General features: G+C 36.3%; 1 protein-coding gene across 4 annotated transcripts in view; it reads left to right on the top strand.

Annotated features, from left to right (window-relative positions):
• Positions 1-612: 612 nt before the first annotated feature.
• Positions 613-15,993, top strand: part of sptbn2 (spectrin, beta, non-erythrocytic 2) — an 89,197-nt gene continuing 73,816 nt past the window's right edge. Inside the window, exon 1 of one of the 4 annotated variants that reach the window (XM_058777196.1) lies at positions 613-1,006. The gene's annotated coding sequence lies outside the window, so the exon portion shown is untranslated. Of the gene's footprint in view, positions 1,007-1,321; positions 1,505-15,993 lie in introns of those variants that run through there. The other 3 variants (XM_058777191.1, XM_058777193.1, XM_058777192.1) reach the window with 3 other exon arrangements.

The raw sequence follows: 15,993 nt of genomic DNA, 5'->3' as shown, positions 1-15,993 counted from the left end.
GGGAAGGAATATTGTCCCACCCTCACACTAGTGTACACATCATCAGAGAAAAGAAGTCATTGCAAGGGGGAGAGGATGTTAATGTTTTTGAATGAAGATTGTCTGCATGTTGTCTACCAAGATCCTGTAAATTTTAGTGGTGACCCTACAAAGGGCCCAGTTTGCTTTGGATCCCGCCTTATTTGGGTAGAGGCTGCTACCAGTAAACCAGTGTGTAAGTATACAGTATAACTTGACAGATTAGGCTAATAATATTATTACATTATTGCTTATTCACTGGTACCTACAAGTTTGCTTATCTCTGATTTAATTTGCATCGTGGTGGCAAATATCCATCTGCAGGCAAGACAAGCTAGTAGTCTACTCAATGTCTTCTGATATTCACCGGCACAACTGTTGTTTTAAAGCACCCACAGGCTTTACGAACTCTGCCTTTACTAGTAAAAGAACAGCGAAATTAATTCGCTCGTTGTTGTGCATCTGTGGGCGCGAAATGCGTTCAACATACTAATCAGATGTGCCCCACTCGCGCTGCTGTGTGTAGGCGCGCGCTCGCTCGAGCTGTATGTATGAGCGCGATGATGCGACTGAGCCCCCGCAACCCCCCCCGCGATCATTCATTCTTTCGTCTATCAGTCGGACTAAAGAAAGACGAGAGCGACACGCCGGACGTCGCGTGGACACAAGGCTGTATGACAATTACGAAGGAATTCAAATATTCGACGAGAACTGAAATAACGGTTTGAAATCTGCGTGGTTACCTGAGCTCACCGTCACGCGAGGGATTCGCTTTATGTTTCATAACCGCCCGCGCTGCTCGGGCTGAGAAAAAAAATCCCACACACAAGGATGCGGATTTAACGAAAACACTATTGAGAGCTATCTGGCTTTTAAAACGGGAAGAAAACAGAAACACCTATGTGAGCTGGACGAAACCATTCCGCTTTGTCGTCGCCAGAGAGAAACGTTGAGATTCGTTGGATTTGAAAACACAGCCACGCCATAGGTAAGTCTGCGTAGCTGTAACGGCTGTTCATTTAAATATCAAGCTTTACTCTTCGCAAAATAATAACGGCCACCTCGCATTATGCGGTTGTTAAAATTGTGAGGTAATGTTCAGTTATCTCACACAGGTCGCGCGCGAGCGCGTGTGTGAGTGAATGACCATGCTGCTCGCCTTTTGTTTCGGCGTGTGTCTGTGCGTCCACCGCGCACATTCACTCCTGCCCAGACAATCATGTGAGCTTTCCACCCAAACATTACGGTTCAACTCACTAATGTGAGGGATATGTGTGCGAGCGGAGGGTATCTGGCGTTTTAAATGCAATGCAATGTGATTTAGCTCGCATCTTGGGCTCCTTGCATGGCATCTGCTGTGTTATTTTGATTTGTCATAGGCGGTGGAGGGGGATGCATGGCCTCACTAGCTGTTGCGCTGTCTGAATCCAAGACTGGAAAAAGCATCACTACGATATTGCCAAATTGCTGTGGAAGGGGAGGACAGGTAGATAAGTAAACAAAATGCACATAACTGTATTGCACAACAACGTTTAATGCCCGTGTTTTGGACGGCTATCGTTGGCAGATTAGAGCGTTTAACGATTGAATTAAATCGGACATGGCAGTGCCTGCTATTGCATGCTGTATAAATGGAGTGATAGGGCGAGAACACGGGATTTGATGACATTAACGCAGCATGCGGCGGAGGATGGAGGGGGATTACGGCCGGATCTGCGGTCAGCGCTCGTGCTGTTGTTGACCGTCAAGTGTCTCATTCAGTTGGACAGGCTGAGCTCTCTCTCATGTCGTCTGGATGGGGATTTCGAGACGCTGCATAGTATCCCTTCTGTATTGAGCACATTTGATTTATTTTTAGTCTCTGTACTGGACTTGAGTCATTTTTCAGGTAACATGACAATATTCTTCCATTTGAACAGCAGGTGAATGTTGTTGAACTTTCTGTTCGTTCCTTCCTCCATGGTCGAATACGAGATGTACTGTCTGTATGTGCTGTCTAAACAGTTAATATAGGAAATGTTGAGATCTGGTCCTTATGTAATCGCTCTAAGTAGGCCTTTAGATAAAAGGGAATAATTGTTTTTGCCTGTCTGTGAGTAGAGATGTTGGTTTAATCCCATTTCATTGGATGTTCAAGCATAGGGTTTCAAGTGGTCCTTAACTTGCATTTGTCTCTCTCTCTTTCACATGCTGACTTATTTCAGCATCTCATTAAGTAGCACATCATGAGATATACCCACAATGCAGTTATCAGCCTGTTATGGATGTTATTGAAATGACTGATTTGGTCATATCATATTGTGATGACACATGAATATGAATATAAACTAGTGCTGTCATTCGATTAAAAAATTTAATTGCATTAATCACAGTCATGATTAATCACAAATTTAAAATACTAGGATTTACCTGTAAATGCGTTGAAATAAAGATGCATGACAAACTAGTTTAAGGAAACTGAACCTTTCACACTTCCACCAGGTATGAGACATAATCCTTATTCTTTTATCATTATTATTTTGTTTTTATTCAGCCATTATCAGCCTTTATACTGGCAATAAAACGTTTACCAAGCTACATCGTATTTACCCAACTATTACCAAAAGTATTTCTAAATAAATACAACAAAACATTTTCTTGCGACCTTACGTGAAGTAGGCTATTATATTATGACAAAATGCATTATGAAGAAGAATTGGATCTGTTCTGCAGGTGCATTAGAGCTAATATTAGCATCATGCTTCATGAGACAATTTATGAGATTAATAGTACACTTTTACTCAGAACTCACTTCAAACCACCATCGAGTGTTTGTAATAACTTCCTTTTACGATCACATGTGGAATTTGGTTGTTTACTGTTGTTAAAATATGCTATTTATAGCCTTTTATATTGCTGCACAAATTAACATTTCAGATGTACACATTCAACTCAAGAAAATCACATACAAACCATATCCTATCGTAATCATGTGTATTATCTTGTATAATCTAAAAAAATATTAACACGTTAAAATTTTTAGATTAATCGCATGCGTTAACGCGTTAATGCGTTAATGTTGACTCCCCTAATATAAACCTTTAAGGGAAAATTCACCCAAAAATGAGAATACTGTCATTGTTTACTCACATGTTGTTCCAAACCTGCATGACTTACTATTTTGATAAATTTTGGTAACCAAATGTTTTGGTTAACGTTGAATTCCATCGTATGGATAAAAACACTGAGACATTTCTCAGAGTATCTGCTTTTGTGTCATACAGGTGTGGAATGTCGTAACCGGTGACAGAATTTTCATTTTTGTGTGAACCTTATCTCTTTAACATTTCATATTGTTGCTGTGCAGATAGAACAAATGAATAAAAGCACACTGACACAGGAGTCTCAGGTTGAACAGAGTGTGCAAAAACTACAAACTAGCAAGTTTGCCTATAACCTGCTGCCAACAGGAGGTTCTTTAAAAGAACAGAATTCAGATGTGCTTCATTTGAGCCAAAAGTGAAGACCGTGAACAGAACTTAGTTATGCATTCCATTTTGTATCGGGACAGATCTCTTTTTTTTTTTTTTTTTGGTCCGCTGTTTTTTCACCCAGTTGTTTTATATTGTTTCATGATGAATAATGTAATGCTGAATTGTTACAATCAATAATAGTAATAATAATATTAGAAATATATAATGCATTAGAAATGTACTTATTTCAAAAGTAATTCCTTCACTTTCATGCTTGTTTAGCCCTCAAGCCTTTATTTTGGTGTAGGACTGATGGAAGATCAATAGTTTTTAATGTGCTTCTCATTCCAAATCTGGAGAAATGCTGTCAACTCCTACATTTATCAATATTTTATCTTGTGTTTATATAAAAGCAATGAAAATATTTGGAATTATGCAAATGTGTCATTCCTGTCATGCCAGTACCTTTTGAACTCCGATTAATTGAGCTGCTCTAGAAATTGCTGAGACCTTGAACCCCATAGATGGGTGTGGATAGACAGACTGAACTAAAGATAATTGGAATCATGCTAGCTGACAGATGGACAGACAGATCTGCTCAGATGTACTGATGAATCATTGGCTGGAAGTGGCTGTGTTTGCTGGTTGATGAATGGATGAAGAGATAAATGGATGGATGCTTCAGTGTAGTGGCAGCGATGAAAGGAATGCAATGTTGGCCCCCCAGAGTGCTGACGGTCTAAATCCCCCGTACTCTCCTCTCTGTATGTTGCTGTGGGTGAGACCACTATTGTCCCAACGCACAGGGTGCTGTGTTTCTCTAAGCCAAGTCATCATTACTACTGCCGGTGCTTTTGTTTTCAATAACGCCCCTACATTCCTGCCCACCGCCACACTAGGGCACAGAGAGCAGAGATGGGCATGATGATAATATGATTTGTATCAGCATTTAGGGTTAGTGTGACTGGTCAGCTGGATGATCAGCCAACAATCAGCAAACCAGAATCAGTTCCAGAATCTCAGCTATAACTCCACTGAGTTGAGTTGAGTAATTTTTATAGCTTGAAATTCATGCCACTGGAAAGGTTTCATGTTACGTTTATAATTATTGAAATGGTGTTGGGTATCTTCTGTCAGAGCAGGGTAAAGGGGAGGCTTTTATCCGATGTAAAATCAGCTGGACAGCTGCCCAAATATCTCTTAGTAGCTCAGTTGCTTGAAAGAAATGTCTTTACCTGCTACAAAACCTGATGTCTGGGTCAGAGATATTGCAGAGTCTATGTAGTTTATCTGGCCAGTATTTTAACCCCATTAGCAGTTTTGCAGAGCCAAATTCTGGCATGTTCAAGTCCAGTATAAGTGCAGTAAATATGATGCTTTGGTCTCCCTAACTGGGTGGATCTGTTAGATCAGTGGTTCCCAAACTTTTTCTGCCGGGCCCCCCTTTTGCAGAATAAAAAAAAAATGAAGGCCCCCACACATACACACAAGCACACCTCCAGGAGGATTTGTTTGAAACATTGTAATTCATTAATGGTAATTAACACAAATTCAGTGTGTGACAACTTACTGAAAAAAACAAACAAAAAAAAAAAACTAAAGGAACTAGTCACTTTTAGAGTAGAAGCATTACAAGTAAAGCATGCAGCTTCAACATTTATTTATTATTATTACTATGTAACAGTATTCATTGTTTTCAACAGATTTTCTCAAACTCGCCTCTGCACAAAAATCTAATTATATAGATATGCCTCATATTTTCTTCTCTTTGTTGTAGTTGTGATGTTTGAAGTAGATTCATCATCTACTTTACGTTTACCTGGCACTTGTTGTCTTTTCAAAAACTTGTCCATGGTTAGAGCAGAACTACTTTGCGTCATTCATTCATAATTTTATTCGGCTAAAGGCAATTCTCATTTATGATTAATCAATTGCACCATCTAGTGGTCTGTTATTTAATGATAACAACCGCTAGAACTGATAACAGACCGCTGCAGCGGGTACTGCGAGTCGTCCTGAGTTAATAAAATATGATGAAATTCATATTTTGTGCTCATTTATTTACATATGTGGCAAGAAGCCATAATTACCAAGATAATTTCACAGTGGGGTCTTATATCACCCTGAAAACATTTATTTTTACATAAAAATCTAGGGATGCACCGAAAAGAACATTATTGTCCGAAACTGCTTTGTAATAATTATTTATTATTTTATTAAATAATAAGTCATTTTTGAAAGACTTTTTAATTTAACTCAATTTTAATGATACTAGGGCTGCAACAACGAATCGATTAAATCGATAAAAATCGATTACTAAAAGCGTTGGCAACGAATTTCATAATCGATTCGTTGTGTCGCGCGACGCTGGAGACGCTTTGATTATTAAAAAAAAAAAACTTTAGTTGAGCGTGGAGCGGAGTGAACACACTCGGTCTCTCGCGCACGGATGGTAGCAGAGTTTGGCGCCTCATAAAAAAAAAAAAAAAAAGTAAAAAAAAAAAAAAAAAAAACGAGCGGAGGTAGAGGAAAGATACATGGCTGAGGCAGAGAAATCCGTGCGACCCAAGTCATCCAAGGTGTGGGAGCAGGGGCGGCGTTATGCGTATGGCAGAGTATGGCAGTTGCCATACCCTAGCCCAGTCAGGTGCTGTGAAAAATTATCCAAACTTGAGTCGCTTATAATTCGTTTTATTATTTTAAATCAGAGAGTTTTAAAAATAGTAAACCAATGATAAGCATTAAAATAACTTGTCAGTAAAACTGTAACGCCATTGGATCATCGAGCTCTCAGCGAGACCTCGTACCTTCACCCCGCCTCCGTTCAGATTGACGCGCGCACAGCCTGGAGAAGATGAGATCTCTGCTTTTTCGCCATGTAAGGGTGAATAAATAATTGGTGTTTGAATAGTACAGCGTTTTCTTTACTCAAACACTATGTCAGTAAAGGATAATGTTTTTGTGTGTTTGAAGAGTGGAGAAGAATTAGTTATTTGCTGTCTATATACGTTTTAAATATCCTGTGCATTATGTGCATAAGCGCTTAATTTGAGATTTTGGCCAAGTGTATTAAACAACAAGAAAAACTAAGCGCCCATATAGCTACAATCAAAGTTATATAACCTGTAAAAGTTGATGAAAGCATAATGCACTTGCTGCTTCAGATAACAGTTACAGCCGTTCTAATGACAGACAAAACACTCCATCTCCGTCATTCTCTGGTCAAAACATTGTTAACTCCATTTGAGCTTGATTTTCATATAATGTTAAGTGCAAGTGTCTGATACAATACCAACGCTAACGACGCAGTGTTGTTAAATTATTTAATTTTTGCACCCCAAAAAGTCTATATATTTGGCAGATGTAAAGCATACATGTGTATGTTTTTGTGTTAGTCCATTTTATTTTATTTTATTATTATTATAACAGCTCAGGGATGTTCAAGGAGCAACATGTTGGTGCACTTTCTAAAGATTTTAGTTCTGTTTTTGAATAAAGGGTTGGAAATGAATGCTTTTCTTTTTTCTTTTTTTTAAATATCCGATTCATCGATTAATCGAAAAAATAATCGACAGATTAATCGATTATTAAAATAATCGTTAGTTGCAGCCCTAAATGATACTGAATTTAAAAATCACAAGCCAATAAAATAACCATGTTTATTGATAGTAACACAATAAAATTGCACAGAAAATATAGCCTATTAATATTAAATATCAATCAATATATTATTTTTATTTGGTTCTATGAAACAGAATCGGATATAACTTTTTTTTTTTTTTTTTTTTTATAGTCCTACAAAGCTATTATTATCAGAGCACGTGAGCAGAGCATATCGTCACGAGAGGGTGGCGTCATTTTACCACCGTTGTGCAGTACAGCTGTACTACAGCATGTTACATCACAATAGCGGTATTGCAAAAAGGAACAAGTATACATAGAAATTTTCTGTCGGCGTGTTATTTGAGGCAGTGATTAGAGAGAGAGAGAGAGAGAGAGTGCGCACTGAATACTGCCGGGCGGCGCGGCAGATATTTTCGGGTCATTGGACCGTTTTTCTCTTTTGAAATTTCGGTGCATCCCTATAAATATCGGCTGACTGTATGTACTAGAGGTCGACCGATTGATCGGTTTTGCCGATTAATCGGCACCGATAGTTAATTGCCACAACTATCGGTTATCGGCAAAAATCCATGCTGATAGTTTTCCGATTTGCAACCGCTGCCGGAATGGCTGAGAAGGGTCCGCTGGCATTATACAGTACGAGAGCGGCCTCTAGAGGCGGAAATCACTGACAGCACGTGTTGTTTATTTTGACACGTGACACTGCGCGCTGCACAGAGCGGGAAACTCCAGCCGCGCATTTAAATACAGCTGATAGAAAAGCCTGCCGCGGAACAGAACGCCATTCACATAGTTTTCTATTAAATTACATTATATTTGTCCCAAATCGTTGTGAATGTAATGACTTCACCCTAGGCTATTAATTATGTATTGTGCATTTTTCAGCAAAACGTTTGTCTTTCTGTGGCTCTAATAAAGTCGGTATTCTCTTTCCACTTGCTCTGTTTTTTTAAACACCGAACTTCAAACTCATTTATGCCATATTGTTCATTCTTGAAGCAAACATATGTCCGTTTGGTGATTTAAATAAATTGTTTTAGACCGCCACTTGATCTGAACGCAAAGCGTCTGGTGTGTGTGTGCGTGTGTGTGATACCTCCGAGTTCTCCTAGACGCAGCGCTGCGCAACTAACTTTTTTTTTTTTTTTTGATTAGATAATTATCAAGTGTTAAAAAATAGAAGCAAATAAAGTGTGTGAGTACACATACAATATCCATATGTATGTAATTTTAATGCTATGGCCTTGTGTAGATATTTAAACATGGCCATCTTTAAGCATGACTGTTGAAATTAAATGGTAACATTTAACAATAAAAGTCCATTCGTAGCATTAATGAAAACTGTAGAAGTATTGTTCCTCGTTAGACTGTTTTCATTTCAACATTCACTATTGGCTACTAATAGGCTATATTTTTACATTTTAAAGTTTCTTCTTTTAACATTAACAAATTATGAAATAACTTTAATGATCATTATAGTAAATAATATTAATATTTTTATTCATTTACAAAGTATGTTTCAGTACTCTTGCTTTTTTTTTTTTTTTTTAATAGTAAAGCACTAGCTCTCTTTCAGTATCCATTTTGAAAACTATCGGTTGATTAAACTGTATCGGCCAGTGTGGTCCAACCTAGCTATCGGTATCGGTAAAATCCACTATCGGTCGACCTCTAGTATGTACACTAGCCTTGCCGCGCCCCCCTTATCATAACTCCGCGCCCCCCAGTTTGGGAACCACTGTGTTAGATTGACATGGCAGTTAGAAGTTTAGGTGGGAAATGAACAGCTTAAATTGATGTTGCTTGGCAGAAATGATACATTTGTATATCTAACATTTGTTTTAATCTTGAAGAACAAGCACTGTCATGAGTGCTTATTCATATATAGAGTGAGTTTGTTCACTCTCAAGAGTATAAATGCATTTTTTGGACATTACTTTGCATTGAAATTTAATGTCAGTTTTATTTGTATAGCTCTTTTCACAGTACACATGGTCTTAAAGCAGCTTTACAGGAATTCCTGATATTCATTGTTATCATACCTTAAAGGTGCCATAGAATGCATTGATACATTATTTTAAATTGTTCTCTGATGTCTACATAGAAGGTATGTGGCTTAGGTAAGGGCAAAAATTCTCCAGAAACGGTTTTACGTGTGCATTTACAACCCTAGGATTTCTCGCTAGAATGAAATGGTCTGTTATTAGCTTATTCAAGGATCATGAATAATAATGTTGAGCTCTGCTGTGATTGGCTGTTTCACAATGCAGCTCATTTCAGTAGCTTACAGGAAGGAAACACAGGGAGGAAAATATATATATTTCAATACTTTCTCTTGCAGTTATATCGTTGGGTAATTATACTGTAAATAAAATGTGGGCATCAGGGAGCCACTATTAATATGCGGGACATTGAAACTGCTTTCAAATGCATGATCGCTTTTTAGTTTCACTATCACTTTCGAGATTCGCTATCGCACGAACTCTGTTTATACAGTGGAGCTGCAGTACTTACCACACGATTTACAAGATCAGATGCTTGTCAGTGGTGCTCAGGATCTGCAAATCATTCGCCATCATCCTCAGACATCTCTCCTTACTCTGTTTATGTGGCAAGTAAAATCTTATGTACTGTAATGTAACAGGCTACTGTTAGCAAGGAGCTAACCATGTCCCTTTAGTGGCTCGTGTTATTTTATTAGAACACGTTATTTGCTTTCCGTGCCTTTCTGAATACAGACACCAACCCATCCCTGCACATCACATCCCCTGCACAGCCTGGAACATAACATGTAAAGTAAAGGAGGAAAATTTAAAAGATGAAAAATTAGGGAGAATCAATGAATTATGAATTATTTATTGCTATTGTGTGAATAATATGTAATCATGTAATCCGTAAAAAAGTAACTGTAGTCTGATTATGAGTATTTTAAAATGTAATTTACTCTAATTACAAGTACTTAATTTTTGGAATCTGATTGCGTAATCCAGATTACATGTAATCAGTTACTACCCAGCTCTGATTACATGCAAGATGAAATGAAAATGACATCCAAAATTTTCTGAAGACAGTCGGTTTCAGAAATACAGTGATATAAAAACATCCGCACCGTGTTTCGATTTTGAAACGTGCAGTACTTGTTTAATCCACGAAGTCAAAGCTTTTTGAAAAAATCTATTTGTGGCGGTCAGTTTTGATATTGCGGCGAGCCGCCACAAATAAATCAATGTATGGGAAACACTGACTCTTATTATTCAACTATGCCAAGGTAAATACAGTTTCCCATTCTATGGCACCTTTAATATCCATTGTCCAGATTTAGCAGATTATATAGTTTATAGTATAGTTTACATTTGACAACAGTATAAATAATCAAGCCGTTCAAATTTGAGATATAGTATAGGGATGCAATGATACCACTTTTTCAGAACCGATCTGATACTGAAAATTCTGAGTATCTGCCGATACCGAACCAATCCAATCCGATACCAGCACAGTTTTAAGAAAAAAAGTAAATGTAGAATTTCTGTACTTCTCTGTGTTGACCTGATCGTCACTCTTTTGTGTGTTAAACACAATCTACTATATATAGACACCTTCATTTTGATGAAAAATAACAAATGAAAAAATAATCAAAATCTATGACAAAAATACTATTATAAACTAGATTAGTGAATAATTCAGCAGCAAAAGATACTCTTGAAAAACCACGGGTGCACAGTAATTTTATAGAATCTAGTGAAACATTTTTCTTTACAAATAAAAAGTGCTAAAATAAAATAAATTGTTGTTGTAAAATACATTCATGAAAAAACAAGTAAATACAGTTATATATAAATACATGCTATAAAATTAAAAGACATTTCTTTAAATGTATAGCACAGTAATGAAGGACAGAACAAGAAAGACTATTAATAATCTTTCATTGCGCAGAAAAGTATTATAATACGAAAGGCTCCAATACAGAGCGGCACAAAGCGCTTATGCACATCCCGACTGCAGAATGATGTGCTTGAAGCAGCACGGAGTCACAGCGCGCAGGCTACACAGTCCTCCGAGTCCGCACAGAAAAGTTCAAAGTACAAAGGCAATAGATATTGATGCGTAGTGTATTAAATGTGTGCGTTAGTTTATTGAGCCTTTTCTTTTAACAGTTTTAAACCTCGGTAAGTGTGCGCTCTTGAAGAGAGTTTCATCGTGTTGACTGTAGTAACCGAACGCAACAGGCAGTTTGATTGCTGAATGGAGGATGACAGACAGCCGCAGCGGAAAGAAGAGTTTATGTGAACTTGAATTTAACGACTTAAATATTCATCTGTACCTCACATTGAACTATGGAACAGCTTCAGAACACTTGGAATATAGCGCACGAAAACTTTATGGTGCTTTATAATGTTTTTGTGCATTTCGTGGGGCTCAACAATAACACAGAATAGTATACGCACAATAAAGGATTTGGATTTGTCTCGTCTGACCGATACCCGATCCGGCAGAAGATGCCAGTATCGGAGCCGATATCGATCCTGAGTATCGGATCGATGCATCCCTAATATAGTATATATTGCTTTATTTGAGAGTATACAAATAAGTTGTTGGATATGGATCTCAGTGCGGTTTTCACACATTTTTTGCTGAAAAACATTTTAATAAAACATCTCAGGAGATTCTTGTGAGAGCAGTAATATGTGTAAGCATTACAATTTAATTTGAGATTTGGATGATTCCAAATATGTGGTGGCGCACACATCATTATAAAAAACTGTACAGTGTTGAGGTTATTGCTACATTGTCATCTGTGTAGTCATCATTGTTTGCTGCCACAGATTTAAACTTGCACAAGACTCTTTTTCTTCCTATTTTTCGAATTTAAAGTCAAAGTGCGAAAGGAAAGAGAACTGGTTCTTTTTCACTCAAATTTACAAATGGTCTGTATACAGATATTTGTATTTTTTCCTCATTAAGATGTTTCTTTCCACAAAGTGAATAGTACTTTTGACTAGGGCTGCACAATATATTGCATGCGATTGTCATGGACTTCTTGTCAGTAAAGCCGGTTCTGTGATTATTAATAAATCTCCATCACTTGTTTTCAAATGGAGCAGCATTTAATACACACAGCCGTAGTTCATTTGCAAGCTACGCAATATCACGTTCAATATTGCAGGCGATTCATCTGCGATTCTGAGCACGAATTGCGTAGCTTGTCTGTGAACTACGGCTCTGTGTATTAAATGCCGCTCCATTTGAAAATAGGTGATGGAAATTTATTAATAATCACAGAACTGGCTACGAGATGTGCATGACAGTCGCATGCAATATATCGTGCAGCCCTACTTTTGACTCTTGCAGAGAATCAGTGGCATAGAAAATGCCGTTTTGTTGTCCTCACAACATGAAATGCTTCTTTCACAGTAACATCTTCCACTGCATGCAGACAATTGTCAGTATAAAGACCACTGGGAAATATAAGAGCCAGTGAAATGTAAACAAAAATAACTGAGTGCACCTTTACCAGTGATCTTCCCCTTCAGCACTAAACTGGACCCAGCCAATGGTTAGTGTTAATTAAAGGAACGGCCTCTTGTGTACAGTTTGTTTTTAGTAAGCAAGAATAATTGAAATGACTGATGATCAGCATGCTCATAAATATACCTGTGAAGTCATACAGTAAGCAAAATAAATGTAATTTATTCAATGAAAGCTAGTCATTACATTGGCAGGTATTATTTTGATGTTACCACATGAACAGTAGGGATGAAACGATTAGTCGACATTATCGACAACGTCGACAATAAAAAAATTGTCGACAAATATTTTTGTTTTCGAGTAATCGTTTTGATCTCACATGACCTAATGCAAGAGACTGCAATACTGCGGTTCAACCAGTGTGGCGCTGTAGCGCAAGAATGTAATTCAGCCCTCCTGGATGCAATTCAAGAGAAGACACACCCGAACCTGAGCAGCGTTTGATGAATATGTAAATATATATTGCGCGCTTTCCTCTCAGTAACAAAATAAACATAACAAAAACTGACAGCAGTGTGAAAGCAGCAGTTAGAAATGCATCTGATTACAACGATGTGGATGTTTGCATGAGCTCTGCTTTTCAGTACGCAAGTAAAGTCCGGTCACATCATGTTTATTTATATAGTACTTTATGCAATAGATAGCCTTAAATCAAGCAGCTTTACGGTATTAAACATGAAAAACCAGAGTCAGTGTCAATTTCAGTTAGAATTACAACTTGATTTTCTGAAATAAAGCAGCTCTCCAGTGTGGAGCTAGCTAATGATAAAATGTTTTTATTAGTGGGAAAAAAATATTTAATTAAAGTGATAGTTTGTTTTACAGAAATCATTATCATAACCCTATACGGTAGGCTATTTTAAGACATTATGTTTTGAATAAAATAGTTTATCCAAAGCATCTCATCACTTACCTTTATTTTGATTCTTATCACTTACAAAAGGAGATGTTAGGCAGAATGATGTCTTACTTTTCCATGTAGCTAATTAAATGGTGAGAGAGTGTCTCTGTCTGTCATCTCATTTTGTGTGCCAAATACATCTATTTGTATAATGAATTGGTAACACTTTAACTAATGTTAACAAATGATACCTTATTGTAATGTATTAATTAACATGAATGAACAATACATTTATTAAATTCATGTATTAATCTTTGCTAATGTTGGTTAATAAAAAGACAGTTATTCATTGTTTGTTCATGTTAGTTCACAGTGCATTTACCAATGTTAAAAAAACACAACTTGTGATTTTTATAAATGCATTAAATGCTGAAATTAACATTAACCAAGATTAATAAATGCTGTAGAAGTATTGTTCATTCTTAGTTCATGTTAACTAATGTTAACCAATGAACCTTATTGTAAAGTGTTACCAATTAATTGTATAATAATTGTAATTACATAGTATGCTTTTCTAAAGCTGAATTGACCTTTGTTAGAATATGTATAACTTAATATTTTAACTAATTGTAAAAGCTGAATAATCAAAGTCTACTAATTAATCAGTGAAATAATTGACGATTAGTCGATTAATCGTTCTAATAATCGTTATATTAATCGATTATCAAAATAATCGTTTGTTGCAGCCCTAATGAACAGTGACATTTAAACATGTTGCAGCTGCTGCTTTTGCTCAAAGCAACTAGATACTTCTGTATAACAAAAAAATGCCAAAAGTGCATTACAGCATCTGTGTCCACAGTGTCCTCTCAGTGGAGAGAGACAGGGCTTTTTTAGTCCAGTCCCCTGGACCATTTGAGAAGACTATATTTAGAACTTCACCTCTCTTCTACCTAGCTGAGAGTTCATAGATGTTCTCTCTGGAGAAAACCACTCAAACCCCTGAGATTCCTGAATCACATCTTGCAGTGGAATGCAATGCAAATACTGAGAGTTTTTCATTTTTATTTTTATCATTATTATTTTATTATTCTAAAAATTATTTTGTAAAACTTTCCTTAATGCTGGATTGTGGTGTTTGTTGCAATCCTTTTATTCTTTTATCCTATGTACATTTTTGAGCTTTTTTATTTGAAAAGAAAGAAAAATAAGACAAAGATATTAAAACACATATGCACAAATAAATGAATTACTTTTGCAGAAGTAGAGAATATGCATATTGTGCAGTATATTTTTTTGCAGTAAATTTTTTATGTAATACAGTCTCAAGGCTCTACACACACACAGCCTCAGAATGGCCCTTTCATCATATAGACATAGTATAAATGAAAATTAATATAGTATAAATTATAAATTAATATATCTTCAAAATCCTTTATTGAGAATTATTAATCCCTGTTAGAATTTTATCTCATGACACATTATTTTGTGGAACATAAAAGACATTTTGAAAAATGTGTTCTGCAGAAGAAAGTAAGTACTTTTTTTATACTTTTAGTATCAATATTAGGGCTAGGTGATAAAACGATAACAATAATTATTGCAATATAATTTTCCTCTATAACAAGAGTTCAATGAATGTTTAATGTGCCAAAAGCTCTACTCATACACGGACCATTTATTCGCTCGGCTCAAAGTTCAAACGGCAGTGCAGCACGAGCTTACTAGAACCAATGCGTTTACTCACTAACAAGTCTCGGTCACGCGACTACTAAACAGTGTTGTGAGATCCAGTGAATTTAGCGAAGAACACACATGACTCTGCGATTTAATTCAAAGGCATATGAAACAGAGCTTACAAACAGGAGAAACTCTGTGTGCAACGATACTGTCAGAAGGTATTTCAATCTACAAAGCACCATAATTTACTGTATTTACTGTAGTAACACTAACTTTACCATGGTATTGGTGTTGTGGCAGATATGTGGGACAGTCATAAGAAATTTTATGATATTAATGTAGACATTAATTAAATGTATTAAATAGTGTTGTCACGGTACCAATACCAGTGAAAATCCACGGTTCTCAGTACCAATTTCAGTACCAAAGCAAAACACAAAAACATGCAAATTAAAAAAAAAATTTTTTTTATTAATAAAGTTAAACAAAAATAAATTGTACTTATTTAAAATTGTTTAAACTTTTTCCACAAGTAATAAAAGTATGAAAAAAAGTAAATAAGTTTCACCCAAAAGTTTTTGCCATATTTCTGCTGCCGCTGAAAAACAACTGTAAACGGTTGTCTGTTTTAGTGTTTGCTGGTGTGTTTCATGATCTTCCTCAGCCTGCAGCTGTAAAAGGAAAATATAATATACTTAAGTAAAGCAATGACCTGAGTCTGACCAAATGCAACATTAGATCATTGACTCAAGCTAAAATATAACTTTTCAGTAAATAACAAACCTCAGCTTTTATAATAAATTTAGATAAGATTACATACATTTTATGAATAGTAAATTAAATTTACTAGGA

The sequence above is a fragment of the Onychostoma macrolepis genome, chromosome 05, assembly GCF_012432095.1.
Source record: "Onychostoma macrolepis isolate SWU-2019 chromosome 05, ASM1243209v1, whole genome shotgun sequence".
Taxonomy (NCBI): domain Eukaryota; kingdom Metazoa; phylum Chordata; class Actinopteri; order Cypriniformes; family Cyprinidae; genus Onychostoma; species Onychostoma macrolepis.
This window is presented reverse-complemented; position numbering and strand designations above follow the sequence as displayed.